The sequence below is a fragment of the Mastigoproctus giganteus genome, chromosome 3 (genome assembly GCF_048544385.1).
Source record: "Mastigoproctus giganteus isolate SK-2022 chromosome 3, ASM4854438v1, whole genome shotgun sequence".
Taxonomy (NCBI): Eukaryota; Metazoa; Arthropoda; class Arachnida; order Uropygi; family Thelyphonidae; genus Mastigoproctus; species Mastigoproctus giganteus.
Genome location: NC_143577.1, coordinates 78,271,775 through 78,298,044, shown reverse-complemented (window position 1 = coordinate 78,298,044; position 26,270 = coordinate 78,271,775). Strand labels below are relative to the sequence as shown.

The following is a 26,270-nucleotide window of genomic DNA, read 5'->3' as shown; positions in this document are numbered from 1 at the left end:
GATAATTGGATGGGAGGGATTTGCCACCCTTTTTAGGAACTGGCTGGTGGATATGAGCAAATTTCCAAGCAGACACCTTTGCAATAAGAAAGTGAAAAAAGGCAGAAAAGAACAGGAGTAAGTTCAGGAGCAGGTTTTGAGAACAAGTGGAGAAATGCCATTGGGACCTGGTAGAAGCAAGTTTTCTACTTTAACAATTCAAACTCTAGATTGGACTGATTAATAACTGCTTTACAACTGTTGTGAACTTTGGTGTAGGCAGAAAATGAAACAGGAGAATTAGAAACAAGCCAATTAAGATATGCAACGTTCTTCTCTTGAACAGCCTTAGCACATTTATTGGAAAACCAAGGTTTAGGCACCTCTGTAGCCAGATGGGCAGGAGCAGCAGTGTGTAGCACACGCTTCTTGATTAGGCCGGGGTTCGAGCCCGTGTCCACCAAATACGGAGGATGCGGAAAGGTCAACGAATGACCACCACATATCCCCAGAGCAATATGGCCTTAGTTGCTAATGCTCCTAAAAACCAAACAACAAAACCAAGGTTTAGATAAAGGATGAGATTTTAAAGTGGAGTGTGGGATAAAGGATTCCATTCCTGCAAGAATAATTTCACGGACACTATCTGAGCAAATGTTGACATCAAAAGTTTTGAAACAGTAATCCGACCAAGGAAAAGAAGAAAAGAAATCTCGCAGGTCAACCCATTTTGCATTCTTGTAATGCCAAACAATACGAGGTTGGGAATAGCCATGAGATAAAGGCTGCATTGGAGAAGAGACAATCACCAAGTTGTGATCTGAAGTGCCTAAAAGACCTCTCACTTCGACCATGTACTTAGAAGGGTTGTTTGTGAGAAAAAGATCAAGTGTGTTGGCTGTATGATTAGGATTGTCCGGTATTCTTGTGGGTAAATGAACAATCTGTGCAAGGTCATTAGTAATTGCAAAAGCCTCAACATCTCGACCAGCTGGGTCGGTGTGACTAGAAAATGGAAGCCAGCTAGAGTTGTGAACATTAAAATCACCAAGGAAAATTACCTCACTATTAAGAAAGTTGGACTGGAGAAAGTCAATTTGCAAAGAGAGGAAGTCAAAGAGCTCCAAGTGATTAGTGGAGTTGGGAGAACGGTAGAGACAACAGATGAATTTGACACAATGAGCTAGGGAGATTTTAAGCCAGAGAAGATCGAAAAGAGGCGATTCCAAATTACCAAGTCTCTGACAGGGAATATCAGAATGGACATATGCACAAGTACCACCTTTGAGGCAAAAGGAATCATACAGCGAATAATTTGGGCAACTGAGATGAGCAGTAGTTGAATCAACCGATAACTGAAATTCTGTCAGAAAAAGTACATGGGGTTTGGCAGACCGCAAGTGAAAATGGACATCGTTGAGATTAGAATTGAGACCATGTATATTTGTGAAATGAAATAGGAAGTGTTTTGGAGGTTTAGATCTTTTCACAGATAAGCTTACTCTATTTGTTTGACAATTCGTGGTGTATTCAATGGTAAGAAAAAGTGGGTGGGACATGCTGTATGAAGTAATGAAATTTTTGGATATGGCGTACACATGGTAAGAATATACTCAGATCCTTGACATAACGTGGCCTCGACAATGTCCCCCGCACTACTCGGACTCCCTCTAGTCACTATCTGGCAGAATAGAGGTAGCAAGATTATACATTAGCTGATCCAGAAGCCTCCTAAAGAGTTACTAATAGGTTCGGTCCGGTGTACTAACTAGTGGCCTGCTCTGCAAATACTCTTTTAGAGTGGTACCCTCGAAATGTAACGAAGATTAGTTCTCGCCACGATGTTCACCATAACCTCAAAAGTCATCAATCATACTGCATGATGGAAGAGATGGGGAACGGTTGACCGGAACTTAGCTCTGGATACCAAAAGATGGGTTCCACCACTTTATGCCTCCAATAAATAAAGTGTTAGTATTGCACTGATTGATGAGAGTTATCTACTGCCTGGTAACACAGAGGGGCGGCATTCCTCCATTTGGTGTGGGCACCACACCTCGACCCCTGCTTACGTTGGTTCACACCTGGGTGGTCACTCATGCAGGTGTGAGTGACCATACCAGGATTACTAACAGTCCCACCATCGTGAAGGTGCAAGCAGAGGATTTGGTTGTCACAGACCATCCGGACTTTGCTGAAGTTGGGTCCACTTGACTTGAGTATCACCCGAATATCAGTTCCATCAGCGTTTTAGACTCCAAGGTAGCAAATACAGCTTGTCTGGCATATATGAGAGAATGTCTGTGACAACCTCAAGGACCAAATGTATATTTATGTGTACACCAATGCTACGAGTTTGGTAAATAAATTTGATGAATTTGAGGTGTTGGTCAAAACATCAAAGGCTGATATTGTTGGGATATCGGAGACGTGTATCACACAGAAAGGAATGCAGAACTGGAATTTGGGGAGTACAATGTGTACAGGAAGGATAGACAAGATAGGAAGGGAGGAGGGGTTATACTATTAGTTAAGAAACACATAAAATCCAAGGAGGTACAGCCAGTTGACATCGCTGGACAGTGCAGTGTCGAGTCAGTTTTGTGTGACATAAGCACTAGGAAAATAAAAATTGAGAGTAGGAGTATAATAAAAAACTGTACAGGAAAATAGAGCTGGCCATTAAATCAGAATCTTATAATGGGGGATTTTAATTTCCTGGATATTGACTGGTAATTTGTGGGTTGGTCACTCACACACTAGCAAGGCTTTTGTGTATTTAGTATTTATTGGATGATTGTTTTCTACATCAGCATGTTCGGGCGGCAACTAGAGGGAGAAATACTCTTGATCTGATTATCAGTAGTGATTCTTCATGCATTAAGAATCTGCAGATAAAGGAACCACTAGGTGGCAGTTATCACAGTGTGCTGAAGTGGGATTTACTCAAAGAGGTAACCGCCATCAAGGGTAAAGGGAAGGGTTTTTACTTTCGTAAAGGTGACTACGGAGGTCTGTGACAGTATTTAAATTCTATACAGTGGGACCAACTGGTGATGTTATGAACAGCAAATTCAAAATGGGAAGCATTCAAAGAATTAATCTTAGAAGCTACTAGACTTTACATACCAACTAAGAAATATTGTTCAAGGTTTAGGCCTAAATGGATGTCAGATGAACTAATGAGACATGTTGTTATTTAGTTTTTAGGAGCATTAGTAACTAAGGCCATATTGCTCCGGGGACATGCGGTAGTCATTCCCTGAACTTGCCGCAAACTCTGTATTTGGTGGTCACGGGCTCAAACCCAGGTCCAATCAAGAAGCGTGTACTACGCACTGCTACTCCTGCCCACCTGGCTACGGAGGTGCCAGTTAGACATGTGGGAGAGAAGAAAAATGCATGGGATACATAAATTAATGGGTGACATGGAAGCCTATGATAGATATAAGCTGGGCTGTAACTATGTCACAAAGGTGGTTATGCAAGCAAATGCAGATTATGAGAAATCTTTGGCAAAGGATGCAAAGAAAAACAGCAAAGAGTTCTTAACCTATGTAAATTCTAGAAGAAAGGGGATGAATCAGATTGGTCCACTGGATATCGATGGTTCAATTGTTGATGATCCTGCTCAGGTAGGTATTTTGCATTTCTACATTCACACATGAGGAGTTATTCAGGGAGGGGAATGCCAGAGGTGAACTGAACTCTGGCATTGAGGTTGATGATTTTATTATAACTGAGAGGAAAGCGGAGGAGAAATTGTTGAAGATAAACTTTAGAAAGTTATATTAAAGGAGGCAGCAAAGGAAGTAAACAAATCCTTATCCATAATTATGAGAGCTTCCTTGGACCCAGGGGAGGTACCCATGGACTGGAGATTTGCAAATGTGACCCCAATTCACAAAGGAGGATCAAAGTGTGACACAAGTAATTATAGATCTGTTAGTTTAACTTCTGTTCCAGGGAAATTAATGGAGGCACTGGTTAAAGAAGCACTGCAGGATCATCTAGACAAGACTTCAGTTATAGTTAGGACACAGAATGGGTTTGTTAAGAGGAAGTCTTGTCTGACCAATTTGTTTGGATACTATGATGTGGTCACAAAGCAACTGTATGCAGGGAATAACTTTGATATCATATATTTTGATGTTAGAAAGGCTTTTGATACTGTTGCACATGGAAGACTGCTGCACAAATTGGAGCAGTGCGGCATTCCAAGCAAATTGCTGCTATGGATAAAGGGATGGTCGAGTGGGAGAAGACAGAGAGTCTTAATCAATGGACACTGCTCTTCGTGTACTAATGTTATTAGTGGAGTCCCTCGGGATTCAGTGTTGGGTCCATTGTTGTTTTCTGTATTTATAAATGATATTGATGATGATAATTCAGGCTTAATGTCGAAGTTTGCAGACGATATGAATGTTGGCAGGGTTGTTAATGACACTAATGACAGTATGCTGCTGCAACAGGATCTAGAAAAGTTGAGCAGATGGGTTGAGAGGTGGCAAATGAAGTTTAACATTGACAAATGTAAAGTACTGCATATGGGAAGCAGTAACCCCAAAGTAACGTATCTTTGTGTGTGATTATCACTGCTGATAATCACATCAAGAGTGTTACTTCCCCTGGTTGCCTAGTTGTAGTTTTCTACAGCAATGCTGCTGTAGAAAACAATCATCCAGTAAATCCACTAAAGCCTTGCTAGTGTGTGAATGACCAAACCACAAGTTCCAGTCAATATCTGGGAAGTTAAAATCTTCCATTATAAGACACTCTGATTTACAGAACTGTATGCAAGCCTCTCAGTTATAATAAAATTACTTTCGTATCCTGACTATTGCCTTATAAAAAGGGATAATCACCTCCTTTTCTCTACTAGCAAAATTTCTGTATATCATTGACAATACCCCATGACCTGCTCTGGCAGCCTGTCTGCATTGCTCAGAAAACTTCTGTCTGCACAGTTACACCCAGATCTTTTTTATTTTCTACCACCGTAAGTGTAGTACCACATGGTACATTTCTCTGAGGTTTCCTCTACCCTTATGCAGTCCTTTGCATTTGTCAATATTAAACTTCACTTGCCACTTCTCAGCCCAACATTTCTAGATCCTGTTGCAGAAGCACACTGCCATTACTTTCATTAACAACCATGCCACCCTTAGTATCATCTTAGTACTACTCTGTGTTATGATAGTGACCTCCAGAAATGTTCTTTAGTAAAATGTGAGCTTTAGTGAGGTGGTAATAATTTGTTTCCGCTTAACTTCGTGAAGTTCTTTACAGAAAATTTCATTTTGACCATTATCATTGTCCGAATAAGAGATTATGTGACATCAGTACTAGTAAATCTACCAAGAAAAGGAAAGAGATTGATTTGGATCAGAAAATTAAAATAATAAGGATGTATGAAAATGATCAAACATTAACAGGTATCACACTCAATTTAGATTTGTCAGTGACAACCGTGAACACAATAATAAAAGTCAAAGACAGAATACAAGAAGTGGTGAAGGTATCAACACCAGTGAAGTCGACTATAATAACCAAGGCTACGTAATACAAAGCAATTTTTGTGGTACCATAACTTCCTTTTTTCTTCCTTTTATGTTTTCTTTTCTTATGTACCACTCTGGCTACTTAACTGCTATCCCCAGATAAAGTTTTTAATTGAACTAATTAAAAATATATAACTATTTATCTATCTATATATATATTCTAAAATATAAAACTAATTAATTGAAAAATATATAATTATTTTCTTCATTCTTCTGAGGATATTATGTGGTTTTGTAATTTTGGCATATCAGGGATATAGTAGCAATATTTTATTAGTCATTTCCGAGTTACTTAAAACTCGACTTACATAAGAAGTCCTGGAACATATCTCTTACATATTTCAGGGACACTATAATTGGATCTTGAAATGCTTTTGATACTGATCCAAATTGAAGACTACTGTACAAATTGGATCAGTATGGCATTAAAGGCATATTGCTGCTGCTGCTGCTATGGATAAAGGGATGGTTGAATGGGAGAAGACAGAGAGTAATAATCAATGGACACTACGTTTCGTGGACTAATATTATTAGTGGATTCCCCCAGGGTGCAGTGTTGGGTCCATCATTGTTTTCTGTATTTATTAATGATATTGATGAAGATATATCAGGTCTAAGTTTTCAGACGATACGAAGGTTGGCAGGGTTGTTAATGACAGTATGCTACTGCAACAAAATTTAGAAAAGTTGTGCAGATAGGCTGAGAGGTGGCAACTGAAGTTTAACATTGACAAACGTAAAGTACTGCATATGGGTAGCAAGCAATAACCCCAGAGTAACATATCAACTGTGTGGTACTACATTCGGGGTGGTAGAGAATGAAAAGAACCTAGGGGTAATTGTACAGTCAGATATGAAGTTTTCTGAGCAATGCAGATGGTTTGTAAGAGTGGGCCATGGTGCCTTGTCAATGGATACAGGAATTTTTCTAGCAAGGATAATGAGGTGATTATCCCCTTGTATAAGGCAGTGGTCAGGCCACACCTTGAGCACTGTATACAGGTCTGGAGGCCTCATTTTAGGAAAGATGCAGAGCTGCTGGAATGAGTACAGAGAAGGGCAACAAGATTAGTGAGTGGAACAAAAGGTTGCTCTTATGAAGAAGAGCTTAAGTTTTGCAAATTACAGTGTCTGAAGACTAGGCACCTGCGAGGTGGTCTGATTGAGGTGTATAATGGCTTGAATGATTTGAGCAAGCTCAGTGCTAATGGGATTCTTCCTCTTGCCCAAATTAATTGACTGAGGGGACGTAAATTCAAATTGGGGAAACTCAGTTGTAGAATAGATGTGCGGAAATTTGTCTTTCGCCAGCAGGTGGTTGATTGCTGGAACAAACTTCCATCTGTTGTTGTAGAGGTTGACAGCTTAAATAAATTTAAGGCAGAACTAGACAAACATTTGGAGCGAATGGATGGGTGAAATGGGAGGTTTTTTTTTTTTTTTTTTTTTCTTTTCTGATAGTGTGTAAGCTTGCTTTCTTGCATCATATGCTTCTACTAATGGTAATGCGGGCTACGGAGCTTGGCAACCAGACACCTTAGCAGTGACCTGATTGAGGTTTATAAGGCTGTGAGAGGGATTAGTAAAATTAATGAAGGTGGAATTCTTCATTAAGAATGAAGGTGGAATAAAGAATTCCAGAACTAGGAGCCATAAATTCAAATTACAGGGATAGAGGTTTAGATTAGATTGTAGGAAATTTTTTTTTTCCCCTCAATGCAGCAAAAGCCTGTGCAATGTTGTCAGTATGGTGTGACATAAGCACTGGGAAAGCAAAAATGAGAGTAGGAGTGTGTGTGTTATAGGTCTAATCACTCTGATGAGTACAATGAACAGCTGTACAGAGAAAAAGAGTGGGCCAGTAAATCAGAATGTGTTAAAATGAGGGATTTTAACTTCCAAGATATTGACGCAACTTGTGGTTGGTCACTGACACACTAGCAAGACTTTTGTGGATTTATTGGATGATTGTTTTCTACAGCAGCATGTTCGAGAGGCACCCAGAGAGTAAAATACGCTTGATCTCAATATCAGCAGTGATTACTGATCCATTAAAAATTTGCACATAAAGGAACCGCTAGGTTAGAGTGATCACAGTGTACTAATATGGGATTTACTTAATGATATAACTACCATCAAAGGTAAAAAACAAAGGTAAAGGTGACTACTGTAGTCTCAGACAGTTTTTAAATTCTATAGTGTCCAACTTATGATGTTACCAATAGCAAATTCTAAATGAGAAGCATTCGAAGAATTAATTTTGGAAGCTACTAGGTTTTCATACCAACTAAGAAATACTGTTTAAGGTTTAGGCCCAAATAGGTGTCAGATGAGCTAATTAGACTCATGACAGAGAAGAGAAATGCATGGCATGCATATAAATTATAAAGTAACACATCAGCTTATGGTACATATAAGCTAGTCTGTAATCACAAAGGAAATTAGGCAAGTGAAGGTAGATTACGAGAAATCCTTGATAAAGGATGCAAAGAAAAACAGCAGACTTCTTTACTTATGTCAACTATAGAAGGAAGTGGATGAATCAGGTTGGTCTACTTAATATCAATGGTTCGACTGTTGATGATCCTGCTCAGATAGCTGACAAACTGAATGGGTATTTTGCTTATACATTCATACATGAGGAGTTATTTATGGAGGGAAATACCAGAAGTTTATCTAACTTTAAGCGGGAGCTAAACGATTTTGTAATAACTGAGAGCAAAACGGAGACGAAATTGTTGAAGTTAAAGATAAGAAAGGCACCTGGGTGGATGGGATCTATCCTAGTTATATTAAAGCAGGCAGCAAAGGATGTAAGAAAACCTTTGGTCATAATAATGATAGCATCACTGGATACAGGGAAAGTCCCCATGGACTGGTGAGGGCAAATGTATCCCCAATTCGCAAATGAGAATCAAAGGGTGACACAAATGATTACTGACCTGTTAATTTAACTTCTGTTCCAGGGAAAATAATTGAATCACTGATTAAAGAAGCATTACAGAATCATTTAGACAAAACTGCAGTAATAATTCGAACACAATGAGTTTGTTAAGGGGAAATCTTGTCTGGACAATATAATTGGATTCTATGATGTGGTTACAAAGGAACTGGATGCAAAAAATAATTTGATATGTACTTGGATTTCAGGAAAGCTTTTGATCTGTTGCACATTAAAGACTGCTGTACAGATTGGTGAAGTATGGCATTAAGAGCAAGTTGCTGCTATAAATAAAGGGATGGTTGAGTGGGAGAAGACAAAGTGGTAATCGATGGATACTTCTCTTTGTGGACTGATGTTATTAGTGGAGTTTCCCAGTGTTCGTTGTTTTTTTCTATATTTAACAATAATATTGATGAAGGTATATCAGGCTTAAAATTGAAGTTTGCAGACAATACAAATGTTGGCAAGCTTTTTAATGACAGTATGCTATTGTAACAGGATCTAGAAAACTTGGACAGATGGGAACTGAAGTTTAACAATTGTCTAATGCAAAGTACTTCATATGGAGGTGCCTCCGTAGCCAGGTGGGAAGGAGCAGCAGTGCGTAGCACCCGCTTCTTGATTAGACCGGGGTTCAAGCCCGTCACCACCAAATACGGAGGATGCGGAAAGGTCAGGAATGACCACCGCATATTCACGGAGCAATATGGCCTTAGCTGCTAATGCTCCTAAAAACCAAATAACTAACTAACTAACTTCATATGGGTAGCAGTAACCACAGTAACGTACCAACTGTGCAATACTACCCTCAAGGTAGTGGAGAATGAAAGAGACCTCTAGGTAATTGGGCAGTGAGATATGAAGTTTTCTGTGCAGTGCAGACTGGTTGCCAGAGCAGTTGATGGGGGTCTTGTCAATGATAGCTAGCAATGATAAGGTCAGGCCTCACCTTGAGTACTGCCTACAGGTGTGCAGGCCTCATTTTAGGAAGAATGTAGAGCCGCTGGAACAAGTACATAGAAAGGCAACTAAGATTGACGAGGGGGACAAAGGATTGCTCTTACCAAGAAAGGCTTATGTTCTGCAAATTGCAAAATCTGGAGACTTGACACCTGTGAGATTATCTGATTAAAGTGTATAAGGTTTGAGCAAGCTCGGTGCTGATGGAATTCTTACTCTTGCTCAGATTACGCACGTGGGCAGGCATAAATTCAAATTGAGGAATGACAGTCGCAGAATAGATGTGCCGAAATTTGCCTTTAGCCAGTAGGCAGTTGATTGCTGGATCAAACCTTCATCTGTTGTTGTATAAGTTGATAGCTTTAATAAATTCAGTGAACAGCTGGACAAATGTTTAGAGTGAATAAATGGGTGAAATGGGAGGGTTTTTTTTTTTTTTTTTATGTGAAGCATTCTTGGAGCATCAACCGAGTAAATCTGATCAGTCTCAAAAGTGTCATCATCCCTGGCTTCCACCAGAAGCTGGGGATGGTGTTTCCTATGCTCCCAGCTCTAGCCTGTGCCGAACACTCGTTATAGTGTAATTAGAGTTCATGACTCATTTTTCGTGACCAGTACGATATCCTTAAGAAAACCTACCCATTTTATTGCAGCCACTTGTTTAATGGTATGTTTACAACAATACATTTCTGGGTAGAAATTCCCAATATGGAAATGTCTACCCAGAAATTCCATCTCATTTACCGAAATTGGATTTAGTAACAGAGATGCTCCTTTCTCTTCACTAATGTTCATGCAGATAAGGTGTCTGAGACATGCATATGGACAATACAGCATTCTGGGCAAAGTGATCAGTGTGCCTGTTTCAATCAACATGATGGTCCATTGCTTGCCAAGGGTGATTGACGATATCATTGTATAAATGTTTATATAAAATTCAGGAAAACACACAAGTCCAGCTGTTTGATCGGGTTAGGCGTTAGTAAGAAAGCGAGTGGTGAAAGCTTGGGTTCAGTATTTGGTCGACACACCTCTCTATCAATCTTATCCAACCACGATAGATCAGTCATTTGTTGATGACAGTCACATGGAAATTAATTTGGCTAAAGACAACATAAGTGATGCTGTTTTGATCAAGGAAAGTTTCATCACCCAACAGCAAATGTCTTAGAATCACCCACTTGAAACTGACATACCGCAGAGCTTACTGTTTGACAAGCATGCAGAGGAGCTGTCTTTTCCCAGCATTTACCTTGGAAAATTCAGAGCATTCAGAGAGAATTTGTGTGTGACTCTGTTCATGATGGCAAAGAGCGAGCTCAGACAATCTGAATGATGCTGTGTTATTCCATATCATCTCCTTTACTTAGCAATGAAGATAATGAGATTGAGAACAAGATACTTTGATGGTTGCTTTCAAATACATAGGTAAAGATACTAAACCAACCTGCAAACAAGTTCAATCCAAAGAATACATTACCAGCTGCATCGAAAACAATTTGGCTTTCTTAAGGACAACTCCAAACTGTACCTATTACTGGGCTCTATGTAAGTGCAATCTATTCGCTATCATTAGACTGCTCGTTAAACCTACAGTCTTCTTGTCTCTAAGTGCCAATGAAATCGGTTGACTGCGCTTTCGTCAGTTATTGTACAAGCTACAGAATAATGGGTGCGATATTAGTGAGGACAACACGAGCGACATGGACTTCATGCAGAAGGTAATGCTAGTGAATGAAGATGCTGTCACTTGTGCAATATACTTCAAGAAGATTTTGAATGTAATTATGAACATATTGCAGTCGAAACATTATAGCCTGTTTGGTCAATTTTATGTGGTCAACTTTTTAAAGTGCATTGAATTTCAACATTGCAGTAGTCCTCATGCGCACATTTTATTCTGTCATGTTATTCTGTCATGCTTTGTCACAGATTACACATGCAGCACTAATGGGATCTGCAAGAAATGACAGTGTCCGTGCATAATATGCTATCAAAACTATGACATCACTCAGGATCTCAACAAGTACAAATACGAGATGGTAACGCTGCACATTCCATTTTGCAATGAGGAAACAGAGATACTGTCAGAGTTGGCATATGTCAAGATCTACAACCACAATGAAGAGATCATACTAGAACAGCATAAACTGTATGAATTGGATGTGAACATTTGCAAAACAATGGAAATTCATAAGACGATTTGTCGAGAAAATGACGACGGCGACCCTGACAAAGCATGCAGTAATGTCCTGCACAGTCTTGTTACACAACTGTGAAAAGAAGACCCCCATTTCAAGACTTTTACAATCATCCAGACAGCAATATGAATGAGGTTCTAAAGCTTTCCATGATGAACCAGCTTGGCACAATTGCAAAGAAATGCAAAAACTTAATGATTAACAAAGGATTTTGCAACTTAATGAGAATGGCCAATGATAAGCAAAAGATTCTACTTATGCATTTCATTTGGAGTCTGTTATCTCCCAGTCACAAACCGATTCAGATATTCTTGACTGGCCCAGCTGGATGCAGCAAAACATTTGTGATAGAAATATACACGCCTCTTGATAGAAATATACAACCGCTTCAGCAATACAGACAGGTATTGTAATGCCTATATTACATGCGCTTCACCTGGTAAGGCTGCCGTTGCAATATATGGAACCACTGTGCACATTGCCTTCAAAATATCCACTTTGAGAAATCTGCCTCTGTCTGTGGAAGTCACACAACAGTACAGATTACTGTTTAATTACGTCCGAGTGCTAATAATTGACGAAGTCAGTATAACCAGTGCAGAGCTGTTATCACAAATGGATGTCAGGCTAAAACAGATAACTGGAAATGTCGAAACAAGCTTCGGTGGGCAGGACGTTTCGTAATCGGGGACTTACGTCAACTGCCTGTGGTTTGCACAACCCTGGTTTATAAACTGATAAGACAGCATATAACCGTCCCCATTCTCCGTCACAGCCTCAACAATACTACAAGCTCAATCAAGTTATGTGCCGTTTGAAAGTCACGTTCTAGTCTGTGTTAACCAAAATCTGTAACTGAGCTAAATTAGATCAGAATGAGGAAGAGCTTATCGAGTTGTGTTTCTTTGCTCAGGAGGAAGCGATTGCCTTTGCCCAAACAGTATATGACTCTACTTGCAAAATAATTCTATCAAGGAGTACAACTACATAATCTGCAGTGCCACAGAGGAGAAAGTGGAATCAGTTGCGGAAGACATCTTCATGAGTTGCACGAACGCAGAGCAAGAAGTACACGTTTTCCAGAAACTATAAAGTGTCGGTTATTGACACTGGCGGGTAACCCTACAAGCTACCATCGGTCATCAGAAAGCTGTATATCATCACTACCAATGTGGACATTACTGATGGGCTCACTAACGGCACTGTGAGTAAATTATCCAAGATTGAATACAGTGAAGAGCAACAGATACAACAATTGCGTCTCAAATTTATCACCTTAACAACATCAATCCTGCGGCCATGCTGCTCGCAAGACGAACTATGAGTATATCATTGAACAACAACCTCACAATCTGTGCCAAAAAAAATCACTTTCCTCCCATACCAGCATGTGCAATGACGATGCACAATTCACAAGGTGGCTCGTTCAGTACAGTGGTTTCCAAGTACAAAAAGGGGCATAAACAGCAGCTGGTTTATGTTGCTCTGTTATGCATAACCTGCGACAAATCAGCTACAAACAAGAGGACAGCTTGCTCAAATTCAACCATGATATGAAGAAACTCGCAGTTCTCTCATTCAAATGCCAAAGCCTACATGGCAATGCCAAATCTTACTACAATCTGAGACTTGGTTTGATGATAATGAGAGTGTCAGCATCCCAAACTTTGATTGCGTGGTTCATTTCAAGCATGAAACCAAATGAACAGTTGGAGTAACACTATATCACAACAAGTTGGATGAGATACACATTGTAACACCATACTTAGATGTAATCTATCGAGAAAGAACTTGTTTTGACAATGAGTGTTTGGCCTATTGGCGATTTACATACAGCGAAGTGCTTGTTGCCCAACAGGCTAATGATACAATTGTCTATATTTCTCCTAACAGTGACATACAGGATATAATCAACTTCATTCGTTTCATTTTGTTGTATTCAATTCAAGCTGCAGTGCTGTTAAAGAAAGATTTACATAGAATACTCGTGATCATGAGTGGTGATTTTAACGCTAACTGTGGATTGGAAGAAACTAAACCATTAATTACTTTCCTGCAAGAAATGTTCAATCTAACTCTAAACACTAATCCCTTAATTTCTACAGCAAGATTGAGTACCTCAGTTAATGCTGTTTTCCAGAGACATTTAGGTATAGGTGAAAGTGATTCTTGCACTGCTTCTATTGGAATGAGCAGAAGCCTGGAAAACAAGATGCAGGATATTTCAGAGACTTCTGGGAGTCATTGTGGTATAAGTAAACACATGGGCTGTGTTAGGATAACTAAGAATAGAAACAGATGCATGTATACTTGCATGTACACCAGTGCTAGGAGTTTGGTAAATAAATTTGAAGAATTTGTGGTATTGCTCAAAGCATCAAAGGTGGATATTGTTGGGATATCAGAGATGTGGTGTCACACAGATGTAAGGAATGCAGAACTGGAATTTGGGGAGTACAACATCTACAGAAAGGATAGACAGGATAGGAAGAGAGGAGGGGTTAGGCTCTTAGTTAAGAAACACATAAAATCCAAGGAAGTGAAGCCAGTCGACATTGCTGGACAGTGCAGTGTCGAGTCAGTTTGGTGTGACATAAGCATTGGGAGAACAAAATTGAGAGTAGGAGTGTGCTATAGGCCTAATGACTCTGATGAGTATAATAAGAAATTGTACAGGGAAATAGAGTGGTCCAGTAAATCAGAGAGTCTTATAATGGGGGATTTTAATTTCAAAGATATTGACTGGAATTTGTGGGGTGGTCACTCACATACTAGCAAGGCTTTTGTGGATTTATTGGATGATTGTTTTCTACATCAGCATGTTCGGGAGGCAACTAGAGGGAGTAATACTCTTGATTTGATTATCAGTAGTGATTCTTTGGCCATTAAGAATCTGCAGATAAAGGAACCACTAAGTGGCAGTGATCACAGTGTGCTGAAGTGGGATTTACTCAAAGTGGTAACTACCATCAGGGGTAAAGGGAAGGGTTATTGCTTTCGTAAAGGCGACTACGATGGACTGAGACAGTATTTAAATACTCTACAGTGGGACCAACTGATGATGTTACCAACAGCAAATTCAAAATGGGAAGCATTCAAAGAATTTATCTTGGAAGCTACTAGGCTATACATACCAACTAAGAAATATTGTTCAAGGTTTAGGCCTAAATGGATGTCAGATGAACTAATGAGACATATTACAGAGAAGAAAAATGCATGGGATACATATAAATTAAAATGTGACACAGAAGCCTATGTAGATATAAGTTGATCTGTAACCAAGTTACAAAGGAGGTTAGGCAGGCAAAGGCAGATTACGAGAACTCTTTGGCAAGGGATGCAAAGAGAAACAGCAAAGAGTTCTTTACTTATGTAAACTCTAGAAGGAAGGGGATGAATCAGATTGGTCCACTGATATCGATGGTTCAACTGTTGATGATCCTGCTCAGGTAGCTAACAAACTAAATGAATATTTTGCATCGAGATTCACACATGAGGAGTTATTCAGGAAGGGAAATGCCAAAGGTGAAGTAAACTCTGGCAGTAAGCTAGATAATCTATAATAACTGAGAGTAAAGTGGAGGAGAAATTGTTGAAGATAAACACAAGAAAGGCACCCGGGGTGGATGTGATCTATCCAGTTATATTAAAGGAGGCAGCAAAGGAAGTAAGCAAACCCTTAGCCATAATTATGAGAGCTTCCTTGGACTCAGGAGAGGTACCCACAGACTGGAGATGTGCAAATGTGACCCCAATTCACAAAGGAGGATCAAAGGCTGACACAAGTAATTATAGACCTGTGAGTTTAACGTCTGTTCCAGGAAAATTAATGGAGGCACTGGTTAAAGAAGCACTGCAGGATCATCTAGACAAGACTTCAGTTATAGCTCGGACACAGCATGGTTTTGTTAAGCGGAAGTCTTGCCTGACCAATTTGATTGGATACTATGATGTAGTCACAAAAGAACTGGATGCAGGGAATAACTTTGATATTATATACTTGGATCTTAAAAAGGCTTTTGATACTGTTGCACATGGAAGACTGCTGAAAAATTGGAGCAGTGTGGCATTGGAGGCAAATTGCTGCTATGGATAAAGGGGTGGTTGAGGGGGAGAAGACAGAGAGTGGTAATCAATGGACACTGCTCATCGTGGACTGGACTAATGTTATTAGTGGAGTCCCTCGGGGTTCAGTGTTGGGTCCATTATTATTTTCTGTATTTATGAATAATATTGATGATGGTATATCAAGCTTAATGTCCAAGTTTGCATATGATACAAAGGGTGGCAGGGTTGTTAAGGACAATACTGATGCTATGCTGCTGCAACAGGATCTGGAAAGGTTGAGCAGATGGGCTGAGGTGGCAAATGAAGTTTAGCATTGACAAATGAAAAGTACTACATATGGGAAGCAGCAACTCCAGAGCAATGTATCAACTCTGTGGTACTACACTGACAGTGTTAGAGAATGAAAAGGACCTGGGGGTAATTATGCAGGCAGATGTGAAGTTCTCTGAGCAGTGCAGATGGGCTGCAAGAGTAGCTCATGGTGTCTTATCAATGATATACAGGAATTTTTCTAGCAGGGATAAAGAGGTGATTATTCCCTTGTATAAGGCAATGGTCAGGCCACACCTTGAGTACTGTATACAGGTCTGGTGGCCTCATTTCAAGAAGGATGTAGAGCTGCTGGAACGAGTACAGAGAAGGGCAACAAGATTAGTGAATGGAACAAAGAAAGGCTTAAGTTTTGCAAATTACAGTGTCTGGAGACTAGGCACTGGTGAGGTGATCTGATAGAGGTGTATAAAGCCTTGAATGGTTTGAACATGCTCAATGCTGATGAGATTCTTCCTCTTGCTCAGAATAATCACCTGAGAGGCATAAATTCAAATTGAGGAAAGACAGATATAGGATAGATGTTCGGAAATTTGTCTTTAGCCAGCGGGTAGTTTGTTGGTGGAACAGACTTCCATCCCTATCCCTTGTTGTGGAAGTTGATAGCCTAAATAAAATTAAGGCTCAGCTGGACAGGTATTTCGATCAAACGGAGGGGTGAAGTGGAAGTTTTTTTTTTTTTTTTTTTTTTTGCCTGATGTTGCATAATCGTTCTTTCTTGCATCATATGCCTCTGCTAATGCTAATATGTTGCATTCGCAAGTATATATCTCTTACTTTAGTTATCATAAATCCATTGTGTCTTGTCTTGTGTTCCAGCTGAAATTATGGAAATTTGTGAATGATGAATAAAATATTTACAATACAAAAGCTCTTAATTTGTAATCAATATGTACAAATCAAAAACACCTAAAAGAAACTCGAAGGATGTTTAATGTAAAACCATCTACCATGCCTCCTAAGCACACACACGGTTTTTTTTTTTTTTTTTTGGCTGATGCTATAAGCTTGCTTCTTGCATCATGTGCCTCTACTAATGCTAACCTCCTGTTAAAAATAGTATGGGTCTATTGTGCTCCCTCAAGGAAATACCCATCACCATGTATATATTAGTGTTTTTCTGAGATTTTTTTTTTTGGAAATAAGATTACTTTGTTATTTTTCAATAAATATTTTTGAAAAATAAAATTTACTTTGATAGTTGTAATAGGCCTGCATGGAAACTGTTATTTTCTCAAGATATTTTGCACTATATTGTGGACAAAACAAATGTAAAAATTAGAAGAAACGAAAAGCTGGTACAAAGCACCTTGCCCTTCTTATACAAAATGATTTGACATAATTGAATTGAAGGTGGTTATAAGTTTGCTGTACTTCTCAGGAATTATGAAATCTGATAAGAAAGATGTCATTAGTCTGCTTTCTTTTGATGTCACAAGAAGGAATATTTTCATTTGCCGTTATGCACATTAAGATTTTTTCTGCAGTTTGACCACTTTTTTTGCATTGCACTCTAGTAGAAGTGCAATGCAGAGAACTGTTCAGTTTGAACAATTCTTTGCATTGCACAGTTCTCATCATATATGGGATTCTTTTGTTCAAACTGTGGCTTGTTTTGTTATTGGGAGTTTTTTCACAATAGGTAAAATGATAGTGCTATTTCATGGATGAGGTAGATTTCAAAATAAAAATCAAATACTGAAATTTGGTATAAAGTTGTTCCTAAAATTTTAGAAACTTTTACTTGCTCAATCTTTTTTGTGCTGGGAGAGAGTTCAGTTCCCACATAATCAGTTCTGGCTTAATTTGTCCAATATGAAAAACTAATAGAAATATTACCATTAACAATTGGTTCATGTCAATTGAGCTATCCCAGATGCCAGGTGGCAGATACCATGAGAATCAGCAAGCCACAGAGCCCACAAGAATTTGTTTCATTGCAATTTGAGTGGTAAGTTCAACTGTATTTGTTTATTTTGTTTCTTTTTTAATTTTTAAAAATTTTCACATCATTCCAAACAGTGCAAATAATTAAATCTTTGTTGTGATCATCAAATAAAATCCATGTGTAATATTTCAAATATTTTTGTAATGTTAATTTTACCCTTATGTAGTTTTATCAAAATATTATAGAAATGTGTGCCTAAGATGATTTTCTTAAACTTTGCGTAAATATTCTGTATGTATTCTATGCACCCTTGCACCATTTATGTTATCTAAAATGAAATTGTGTATTTCTCAGCTACTGTTGTACCAAAGATCTGATGGACCTCACTGTCATTTTTTTCACCATCACAATTAAGGATGAATACACAATTTTGTCATTGTATGTTCAAACTTCCTTTCTTTTATACTTGCCCATTTTTTCATCTAAACTAAAATTTACTCTTTAAAGTGTTTCTTGCTAACTTTCCTATATTCTGTTGTGATGTTATCTTTCAATTGATGATTGTCTCAGGTTTGTTTAACCAAACACTGTCTCTTCAAATACCTTCATATAAAGAAATCAAGAAATAACAAAACTGGTTTCAGGGCTGCTACTCAACTACAGTGACATCCTGTCCATCTGCTTGTCATTGATTATATATGCTTTTAATATCAGTTGGTTTATTGTCAAAGTGGCTTACCCTTATACAGCCAATCAAATGACAAGAGGAGTCCTACATAGAATATAAAATTAGCTTATTGTTAGAGTTTCAGATTTTTAACAAGCTGGGTAGGATCACCATCAAGAGCATTTACGTCTTAAAGTAGTCCAAAGGGAAAATGGTGGTTAATTGACCATAGTCTATTGCATAGAGAGAGAGATGACTGTTTTGAGTTTGTAGGATCTCCTAGAGATATGGCCCGCAAATCAAGAAAGTCTAATACCAAGTAAAAAAAAAACTGCAGAATAAGACAATTATTTCTAATTATACATTGATGATGGATTGTATAATTAAGGCATTCAGCCATTAATATTCTGTATTTCACAGGCTCACTTCTAGATTTACAAATGGTCCAGTGGGGAGAACCAATATTCAATGCAGCAATATGTTGGGAGTTGGAGACTGCCAAACTGGGGAATCATAGAGTGATTGAATTTTGTAAATTGAGTGAAATGTCTAATGATGGCATTAGCCAAATAGATGGTTTGTTTTAAAACCCATTTGACTTTGGTTAATTTGTTGCAAGATGGTTACAGTGCAGAGAAAAATTGAATTTTGTGTCATAGATAACCAAAAGGACTTTATGTGAGGTAACTAAAGATAACCACATTGTACGAGGAAACTTCAACCACAAAAGGATTTGGTTTATAAGTACGGGTGTCCCACCCCCCACTTTAACACTGGAGTACTCATCTAATAACGTTAATGTATGAAGAGAGTGTCCATTAATAACCATTCTCTGTCTTCTCCCACTCAGCCATCCCTTTATCCAGACAGAACTTGCCTTTAATGCCACATTGCTCCAATTTGCACAGTAGTCTTTGTGCAACAGAAATTCAAGTATGTAATATCAAAATTCTACCTCATAAGCATGAGGCCTTTGCCCTTAAACACTTTATAGTAATATCAAAATTATTTTTTGCATCCAGTTCCTTTGTTACTGCATCACAGTATCCAATCAGATTGGTCAGACAAGATTACCCATTAACAAATCCATGCTGTGACTACATTATAATTGAATTCCTGTCTAGATGGTCCTACATTACTTCTTTAACCACACTCAATTATTTTTTCTGGAATATAAGTTATGATACAGGTCTGTAATTACTCTTGTCATCTTTTGATTTCCCTTTGTGAATTGGAGGTACATTTGCACATCTCCAGTCCACAGATACCTCCCGTAAATACAAAGATGCTCTCATAATTATAGCTAAGGGTTTGGATAGATCCCATCCACCCTAGATGCCTTTTTTATGTTAAGCTTCAACAATTTCTCTTCCAATTTCCTTTCAATTATCACAAAATCATTTAACTCCCAAGCTTTTGGTAAACTTCTGGCATTACACTCCTTAAAGGACTTCTCATGCATGAATGTAGATGCTGAATACCTGTTCAGTTTGTCAGCAACTTGATCAGGATCATCAACAGTTAAACCATTGACATCAAGTGGACTAATGCGATTCAGCCCCTTCCTTCCTTCCTTCTACTCTTAACATAAGTAAAGAAATCTTTTGCTGCTTTTCTTGGCATTCTTTGCCAGACTTCTTGTAATTTGCCTTAGTTTACCTAACCTCCTTTGTGAACATGATTACAGACTGGTTTACATCTACCATAGGCATATACACCGATGAGCCAAAACATTATGACCACTTACCTAATATGATGTTGGTCCTCCCTGTGCAGCCAAAACAGCTCATACCTAGCAAGGCATCAACAAGATTTCTAAATGTGTCTTGTGGTATCTGGTACTAATGCATAACCAGCAGATCCTTTAACTCCTGTAATGTCCGTCTTTGAGATGATCAATGGGATTGATGTCTGGGGAATTTGGAGGCCGGGGCAATACCCGGAAGTCTTCCTCGTGTTCCGCTTAACCAGTCTCGAACAATCCGGGCAGTGTGGAATGGCGCATTATCCTGCTGAAAGACAGCACCGCTAGAGGGGAAGACCGTTGCCATGAAAAAGTGTACCTGGTCAGCAATGATGTTTAGGTAGAGTGTAGAATGTGTTTAGTGTCAAGCGGCACCAGGGGTTTCCCCCCCATCTCCACGTTGATTTCACTGTTGGTGTACCAGTTCACTGAAAAGGCCAGAGATTTAAAAGTGTGTGGATCTTGTAAGTATAGTGTTGTGTATCATTGTTCTTCTCGCTATTTAGCCGCTGGATTCCTGCTGAGGCCCAACATTGCCCACACTCAGCCCCGTGGAGGCAGACCAGGTACCCAGTAGTTTAGATATTTACTCTGGCAGGTTCTGTCACCTAGTTTCCTGAGATTTCAGTGGTTAGGACCAAAAAAAAAAAGAAAAGATTGCGTGCAGGAGGCGTCGGTAGAGTCTGAGAGGCCGAAATGGTGTGCAATTTAATTTTTGACATGCGAGGCATTCGCTTACATTCTGGTAGAAAAGGGGAAGGAGACTGAATACTGGGGGGGGAAAGACAGAAATATGGGGTCGATAGGGAAGGTGACCCCAGGTTGATGTCAATGGGGCATGCCCATGCCCCACCAGAAGTGAAAAGAGGGGTGGCAGGGAGGGAAGGAGACAGGAGGACCGGCGCCTCTCCCCCCACAAGGGAGAGGAGGGAAGTGGACCCGGCAAGGGAGCCAGCACAGATTGCCAGCAAGGCATGGTAGCAGTATGTTTGCTGTTTTGTTAAGTCCATGGATTGCCACATCTGGGACAGGTCACTGACACGAGTTCAGTCGTCTGATCAGTGATTTAAGCATTCCTAGGATGAAGTCCCATCCTGAGTTGGTTGTAGTAATGGTATGTCTGTTATTTTGTTAGGTCCGTGGGTTGTCACATCTGGGACAGCGTTTAGTTGTCCAATCGGTATTTTAAGCATTCCTGGGATGAAGTCCCATCCTGGGTTGTTTGATTAGGTCAACTAGATATCCATAGAGCATTATATCTGCTATTTTGTCGAGTCCATGGATTTTCGTGTCTACGACAGTGTCACACTGTGTGCTTTGTTATCCAGTCGGTGTTTTAGCCATTCCTGCGATGAAGTCCCATCTAAGGTTGCTTAGCCCGGTCAACTGGATGTCTGCAGGGCAGAGTATCTGCTGTTTTCTCAAGTCCGTTGAATTTTGATTGTGTGTTTAGTTATTCAGTCCAGTCAGTTGAGTGTCCGTCTGTGGAAGTTCAGTGTTTGTCTTGCTTAGTTAAGTTGTTTGTGGGCAGGGGTCTGGCAGGTTTGATATATTCCAGTGATCTATGATGGTGTCAGATTGCATGGTTCCAGTGAGGGCAAGAGACAAGAAGGGAGATTAGGTAAGTCATGGTAGCTGTGGTTGTGACTATTCTCTTGTAGCTATTCTCTTCTTCCAAAATACGATCTTCCTGGTTTTGTGGTACAAATTGGGTTTCCATGCTGTATCCCATTGGGTGGTATCATAGAGCTTCATATAATTGGCAATGATGTATGAGATGTTCCCATGTTTCGATCTGTCCACAGTGGCAGAGGGGTGCCACTAAGTCCAAAACCTGATAGTTTTTGTCTTAATTGCACCGTGGCCGGTGAGCAGATAAGTAATAAGAGTCCTGGGGAGAACCAGTGTGGATATTTCAGGTAGACAGCCTGAATAGTCAGCAGGAATGTTCGGGTTATTTTCCCTTTGTCGAGTTTTCCCAATGTGTCTGCCAGGTTTGTTGGAGATGCTGGGTAAGTCTCTTCTTCTCTGTTTTAGGGTCGTTGGTCAGGTCTATTGTGAAGTTCTGGCAGATGGCGGTTTTACCTTTGGAGAGGTGGTAGAGGAGTCCACAACAAACTACTTCCGGATATAAAGGGAGGGTGCCCATGAGGACAGCAGTGCATGGGCGCTGACTGTGTCAGCACCCATGCGCTGACTCTGGACTCTGGAGATTGTGAGCAGGATATATCGTATAGTATCGAGTCTTCTTCTGTTGGTTACGGTAGTCACTTTTTTTGAACCAAACTCCTGAGGCATATAGGATGACTGGCAGGAAAACTCTTTAGTGGAAGAGGAAAGAGTCTTCTTTCTCAGGCCCCAGTCTTTGTGGGTTACTCTTGCAAAGAGCATGGAGTAGTTCCTGATTTTGTTCCGGAGGCACATGCTGTGTGGTGTAAAGGATAAATTCCTGTCTAGTATAACACCGAAGTGCTTTAGTTCCATTGTGAGTTTGATATTGGTCCCCTGGACTTTAATTTAGGGATGTCTCCTAATGTCTAGGGTTCCTCTGAGTAAGATTGAGCTTGTTTTGGTTGATGAGATCGTCAGGTTCTTTTTGTCAGCCCATTCTTGTAGGATGGCGAGTACCCTGTTTGCTGTTTTTCCAGTTGAGCTTGGCTGCCCTCAGCCAGCATCAGGATAAGGTCATCTGCTTAGGCTTGAGACGTGGTATTTCCAAGGTTGAGATTTAAGAAGCAGTCTAGGACCACGTTCCAAAGAAGTGGACCCAGAATGGAGCCCTGTGGCTTCCTCTCTAGATTGGTCTTGACACAGAGCACTGTTATGGATCTATTGGAGAGGTATGTGCTGATACATTTATAAAGGTTTGCTGGCAGGTTGGCCTGCTGAGGATGCTTGGCCACCAGAGGGTGTCAAACACCCCAGCAAAATCTATTGTGATGACAAGGAAGCATTTCTAGTTTGTTGTGGTTGCAGCATTGATGTTTTCTAAGGCAACTATAGTGTAGTGTCGTGTCTTTTCCTGAAGCCAAACTGATTTTGGGATTGTAAACATGTGTTTTAGTAGCGAGCTTCTATCCTGTTTCGTAACAGGCGTTCTAGCAATTTACTGAGCACTGACAAGAGTGCTATGGGTCGGTAGGACTCTGAGAGATCCTGTCACTTTTTTGGGTTTTTAAGGATGAGCCAGAGCATTACCACCCTCCAAGCGTGAGGGAAGTGTCCTTCTTTTTAAACATTAGTTATATAGATTTCGTATTTTTTCCAGAATGGTCTCAATTGCCTTTTTAACAATCTCTAGTTCTAATAGATCTGAACTGGGGATTTCTTATTCCACAGTTTGGCGGCCGCTATGTCTGGTTCAATCCTGGTGAAGAGTTCCTCTTCCTGGACTGTTGTATACGTGCTGTTTTGGAGATAGAGCAGCGATTGTTCCAGGGTGGTTGGATTCTGGTGTTTCAGGAATATGGCATCTAAGATATTGTTAATGGAATCTTGCCATGTTTTGATGTATTCTCCTTGTGGCATCCTGGTTGCAGGGATGACTTCACCTCTTTGATGTTAAGGTAGGTGGTAGAGGTCAGAGTGCCCGGCACATGGATGACTGGACCCAGGGTATCCCAGCAGAACATTGCCCAAAGCATGACACCGCTGCCAGCTTGTTTTCGTCCCATGGTGCATCCAGGCGCGATCACTTCCCCAGGTAAACGATGCACGCGTACCTGGCCATCCACAGAGTGCAACAGGAAAAGTGATTCGTTGGACCAGATGATCTTCTTCCAATCACTCACGGTCCAGTTTCAATGCTCACGTGCCCATTGTAGGCAATGTCACTAGTTAACCATAGTTAGCATGGGCAGTCGGAGCAGCTGCGGCTATGCAGCCCCATTTTCGGCAGGGTTCTGTGTGTGTTGTGGCACATTACTCCCGTCACCAGCATTCCAGTTACCGGCGAGTTGCGCCACAGTCGCCCTTCTGTTGCCATGTACCATCCAGGAGAGCCTTTGCTCACCTTGAGCATCGATGAGCCGTGGTCATCCAACACCTTGCCAGCGGTTCGTAGGCTTCCCCTCCTCGGACCACTTTTGATAGGTACGAACCACGGCTGACTGTGAGCACCCCACCAGCTGTGCCGTTTCAGATATGCTTTGACCCAGTTGTCTGGCCCTTACAATTTAGCCTTTGTCAAACTCGCTTAAGTCCGCTGCCTTTCCCATCTGAAGAACAAGAGCAACACTGATTAACGGAGCTCAGTATCAGGTGTTTTTTATACCATTCCCTACCCGTGTACACGCCATAGTTCACCTACAGTTGCTTCGATTTGCATAACGACTCGCTAGTCATAATGTTTTGGCCCATCGGTGTATATCACCTGATAATTTATATGCATCCCATGTATTTTTCTTCTCTGCCACAATTGACATCCACCTAAATGGATGTCAATTGAACTGAGCTTTTCAAATCAACTAAGAAATACCATTCCGCTTGGAATGGTAAGCGGAACGGTATTTCTTAGTTGATTTGAAAAGCCTAATAGCTTCTTCAACAGTGTGTCAAGACTACTTGTACCTCTTAGAAATCAAGAGTCTTGACACCCTTGGTGATGTACTTTTGAATTCAAAAATGTTTTTTTTTTTTTTTTATATATATATCTTGGTGTACAGCAGACTTGATAAACTTATAAGTGATTAATTTCTTCTTGTTTCAGCAAATTGATGATGTTCCAATTCACATTTTCTAATTTCTTTTCCAGCTTTAATATCCTGTCTTCACCAATGAGCGATCTTGCATTGTAACAGGCCATGTTCAGTTTACATGCATGGCAACCTGGTCATACCCAGAGATTCTTAGGGCCCTCTGCTTCCACTCTGATTCTCTTGCTGCTGTAAGAGGGGGATAAAAGCTGCTGGGGACTGAGGGCCATTTGTTCCGTCATGCTACAGGGTTTAGTCTTTTCCTCTTGATGCTGACCACGTGTCTTGAAGAGAACCACTTTACATGTTCGTTGCCACCTAAGTGACGTAACAGGGCTTACCATCGAGAAGATGTGCATGAGTGGATTTTAGGGAGGCAGGCCAACCAGACTTCTCCTAAATCTTCTGAAATATAAAGATATTGGATCCATCAGTGTTTTAGACTGAGTATCTGATAACACACAGAATGCTTGTTCTGCTCTAAACCCCTCCCAAATACCTACTGATGGGTAACTCCTCCCAAAGCATTTGGAGGAAATAGTGCTGTTTTGTGGGAAAAGGACACAACTGTGGGAAAGGGCATTGAAAAACACTGAGTGCTATAGCAAACAAGTGCTGAATAAACTGGTAAACTGTGCTAGTGAGGGGGAGGGGGAGAGAATAGCTGTAATTTGTAGACTTTCTAATTTTGAATGGATGATGACAGGTTAAAAAATCTTAGATACTTTGTGAGCTCATTTAAAGTATTACAAAGAAATATTTGAGGGAAGACAGAAGGCAAGGAGTGTGGCATTTGAAATTTTTGATATCTGCATAAGTTAAAACATTTTTGTGAGTTTCAAGAAACAGTTGAAGGATCTCTGAAAAGATTGACTGAAGAATACCATCAATCCTACAGAAGGAGGTTCACCACTAAAGATCTTTTGCCCTGAGAGGAGGTTACTTAACCACCTACCTATAGTTAAGAGGCTCTCAATAAATGCTAGAAGACAACCTGAATTAAGTAGAAATATCTAAGAAGCAAAATGAGCGATCTTGGCCAGACAGCATCAGAAGCTGAAGTGTGATATCTACGTAGACAATGTCTACTTGTTGTTTGGCATTTAATGCTTTTGTAATTAAAGCTTTATCCTTTTTTTAACTGTTACTGCCATCTACCAGTAGTGTAATGTAATTAACCATTACTTCCCAGGGCTGGGATATCCTGTTTCATATTTAAGGGCAATGTATTTCT

The 26,270-nt window shown here is 40.0% G+C and overlaps 1 protein-coding gene across 1 annotated transcript in view; it reads left to right on the top strand.

Annotated features, from left to right (window-relative positions):
• LOC150088099 (DNA repair protein RAD50.L-like) overlaps positions 1-26,270 on the top strand; it is a 553,006-nt gene that overhangs the window by 367,932 nt on the left and 158,804 nt on the right. The window lies entirely within an intron of this gene.